The sequence below is a fragment of the Nelumbo nucifera genome, chromosome 2 (assembly GCF_055504915.1).
Source record: "Nelumbo nucifera cultivar China Antique chromosome 2, China Antique-T2T, whole genome shotgun sequence".
Classification (NCBI taxonomy): Eukaryota; Viridiplantae; Streptophyta; class Magnoliopsida; order Proteales; family Nelumbonaceae; genus Nelumbo; species Nelumbo nucifera.
In genome coordinates, this window is record NC_142650.1 from 12,827,028 (window position 1) to 12,831,397 (window position 4,370).

The window sequence follows — 4,370 nt, forward strand, 5'->3', positions numbered from 1 at the left end:
TATTAATAGAAAAGTAAAAATGACCAAAAACCATTGTCCAAGTCAAATGGGTTGACATACGGTTCGATCGTCTGGGTCAGTGGGTCGTTGACCAAGTTAACGGTTTTTGGCCAAGATACAGATTAAGGATGAAACGGAATTGGTTGCCTCAACGGTTTTCAGGCCAAATGGTCCGACCATCCAGTTCCAACGGATTCGCCGTCCTAACTTAAAAAATTTAAAAATAATTAAAATAAAAAATGAACAAAAACCATTGTTTAGGTTGAATGGGTTGACGGTTCGACCATTAGAATCAATAGGTCACTTACCAAGTCAACGGTTTTGGTCAAGATATGGGTTAAGGGTGGAACGAAATTGGTTGCTTTGACGATTTTTGGGTTGAACAGTTCGACAGTCAAGTTTGAGTGGACAACCTGTTCTAATTTAAAAAATTAAAAATAAAAAAAAAATTAAAATGAAAACAAATGACCAAAAATTGTTGTATGGGTCAAACAGGCAAGGTTCGACCATTAGCGAGTTGTTGACCAAGTCAACAGTTTTTTGGTCAATATATGGATTAAGGGTGAAACGGAACTAGTTGCCTTGATCGTTTTTCGACAGGTCCGACAATTTGGGTCAACGATGGTTAGAAAAAAGATAGTTATCAATATATGAATGGTTATCCACTTTAAACAATTAATTTAATATAAAGCCTGGATCAAAGGTCCATTGACCAAAATTCAACTATATTTTGCAAAACAATGGACTAAGTGATAATTAAACAAAAAATGTGACCAATTTTCCATTGAAAGTGCTAAGCTTGGGGGGGGGGGGGTTTGTAATTGTTGGGTGGGGGAGAAAGGGAAAATTTACATGGAAGGGGGTAATATATGTAGGGATTAGGGTTCCCCAGAGTCGCATTGGCTCTAGCTGTGATCATTGGAGTTGCTTTACCCCTTGCTAATGTTAGAGCTTTTTTCCTACTTGTACCCTCCCACCCCCACCCACCCAAGAAAAAAAATGAATGGATTTGATTTAGGGGGAATGACCAATCAACCCAGATCAAGATTTTATAGCCCCAAAGTACATGAGGAATGCATCCTGACCGCAAATTAATGCCAAATTCACGGGCAGAATGTGGTTTATAGGGGGGGAGAAGACTAATAGTAGAGGGGCTGAAATTCAAAATTCCGCATTGGATGTATCTATACTTCTCCGTTTGATTTGTGCCATAAATCCCCTTCTACCTTAAATATACTTGATAAAACCCCTGCACCACACGAGTGCCGACTAGTTATATTCTAATGTATAATATGGGATAGTTCCCTTGGGTTCATGTTAATGGCCAAAATAACAGATCTTGATGTGTGTTTGATCAATATGATCAAAAGTTGTTGATAAAATCTTAAGATTTTTTTTTTGTTTGGCTTCATCAAAGCACTGCCCATTGACTTTTGCTTCCATGCATTTATAAAAGGAAAATATTGGATCTTAAATTTATTCTGCTGATTTCTTCCTTTTCATCCGGGATACAATGAAGACAGAATCCGTATTTAAATTATAACTCAGCATTTGGTTTGGACCATTTAACCACATTGTTTTTATCTGTACAATAGGCATCGTTAGTTACAAAATAACTTTATATTTGTACCAGTTTGTTATCTTCCCACCTACCGTCAATATTGAAAATATCTAATATGATACGGCCATATTTCAAGGGATTGACTCATTGACGCGACTATGGTGGAAATTTAGAATATTTGAGCAATTCCATTTATAGATGAGTATTGATTGAGATAGAGAAATATTCATTAGGTATGGGCATAACATTGAAATAATTAACAAATAAAAAATAATGAACCAATTAAAGGGATGATTATCAATGTATATGGTTTGGTTTTCTAAAACATTGTCTTAGTTTGGCATAAGTATAAATATAAATATGTAGAGTGTAAAACTTTGTATTTTGCATTATTTTGTATGCATTTGTAAGAATATAAATACAAATATGTAGAGTGCAAAACCCTGTATTTGGATGTAAGTTTTGATTTATTTTTGTTTCAAAATTTACTTTATTTTGTTCGGTTGCTTTAAAAATGAAGTAAATTAAGACCCAAAGCAGAATAAAGTAAAATTCAAAACAAAATTAAATCAAATTTTACATTTTTTTTTTCATTCGCACTCTCATATAGGTGCAAATAAATTTGTACTGCAACCAAACACAGCCTAAATAACAAATACATCAGCAAAATGTATTGTTTTTGTTGACATGACAATTATTTTTTGTTTTAAAAAATGAAGCCATTGGCAATTTTTTTTTGCTTCAAAAAACCACTTACATTGTTGAACACCCCATAAGTAGTAGTAGTGAGATTTTTATTGTTTATCGGAAAAAAGAATGTTTTACCATTTGTAATGTTTTTCGGAGTGTATTTGATGGCTTCCTTTGATGCAATTTTGTGGCATTTATATGAATTTCCCTATATATCAATCCCAATTATTCCACTGTATAAATGCATTTTGTAAGTGCATTGTATCTTAAACTACCTTTCAAATACTCTTAGCAAAACTAATACTTTGAGCTTTACCTGTGGTTGTGCAAATGAGTGGAAGTTATTAGAAACAAAGCTTATAACTAATAGGCCTAGGATCAGTTTTTTTTCCTCAGATTTTGTTATCAGAAACAAAGCTTTCTTCACAATATTTTTCACCTCATTTTTGCTCCAGCTTCTCTAACTATCAAAACATACAATGTCCTGAGTGTTTATTACATGGATTTTGAACTGCTGTTGATTTGGATGGTCAGACCGTTTGGCGCAGGAACTATTCAGGCAATCGATTCTATTTTATTCTTAACCCAATCCTTGGCAAAAAACCGTTGAATTGGTCAATGATCCGATTCAGATGGTCAAATTGTCGATCCATTCAATATTTTTTGGCCATTTTTTAATTTTTAATTTTTTATTGTCAGAACAGACTATACCTAAAAACCAATGGACAGAATAATTCCGTTTTCAGATCGTTTTCTAAAATTATGATGATTTATTATGCATTTAACCATTGCATGATGCAATACAGGCTTTTGAAGGATGTATGCGTGAATAATTTTGCAAAAGCACAACCACGTAAGGTCATGGTCCGTTCCGAAATTTTCAATGCTTCTGTTACTGATTCAGCTGCTCTCGCCTGGACTTCTCCTGTTGAGTAAAGATAGCTTCCTGATAGTTCATTATGACTATTATCTTTCTCTTCTCAATTCCCATTATGTATCACCAGTTGAGTAGCACGCTGCAAAATGCACATAAAAAGCGAGAGTGGAAGAGGAGATGAATAGAACGTGAGGGGAGGAAAATAGAGAGTCAGAAAAAATAAATGGATTAAATTTTTGTATGATCTGGACGTGAAGCCGAGGCAAATTGGCATTGCGGTAAAGCAAGAAAAAACCTAACAAGTATTTTAAGACTCAGCCTGGACCAGATGGTCAGATCATAAAAATTAAGAGCTAATAACCGTTTTCAGTCCCGGTTAATGATGGATCTGGTAGTTTATTACGGACTAAATAGGCAAATCACTAATTAACCGGTAAAATTAGGACCTATTAGACATTTTGGTTTTCTTGAAACTTTAATCCAATTATCCAAACAACTAATTGTCACAATAAAAGCGATTACTGGGCCTACATCATTCCTTCTTAAGATGCAAGCTACGTTGGAAAATCTCAAAAATGCACACATGTTGGATAGATTAGCTGGCAACCAAACGCGATGCCAAAACGGCATCGATTGGTCAATAAACTTTCTTTTTATGGTAACGGTAATGATCATGTGGGAGCGGTCACGCTCGGTAAACCGACTGAGAGCCTCCTCCGACTCCGTTCTTTTCACTGCTCAATTGTCATTGGCCCGAAATGTGAGAAGAGAAACTTCTCAAAATTTCGGGTGAATGATTACACGGTTTGGATTTTGGAAATTGGAAATTTGGAACACCGTCACGCACCACCAATTTTTCAGCGCGATCTATCCCGCTGAACAATCATCACCTTTTTCGGTATTTTACTATTTATATATATATTAATAAAAATTATTATATTTTTAAGAAATTATAGAAAATATTATAACTCTTATTTTTCGAAGTAGAGAGGGAGCCTGGGAGGGCAGTCGGTTCTGCGTTTTGGTGCTCGCGCTGAGGTCTGCACTCTGCACTAACGTCGCGGGCAGGGGGCAGCGCAGCTTTTACGGGCAGTTTGGGTAAAGCGTATAATACAGACACGCATACAGAAACTCTCGCACGCTTACAGTCGTAACTCGTAACGGCGGCTCCGTGGTTAGGCTTTATAATAGAAAGTTCCAAATGTAGATAAAAAAAATAAATAAAAGAAAAAAAGAAAGGAA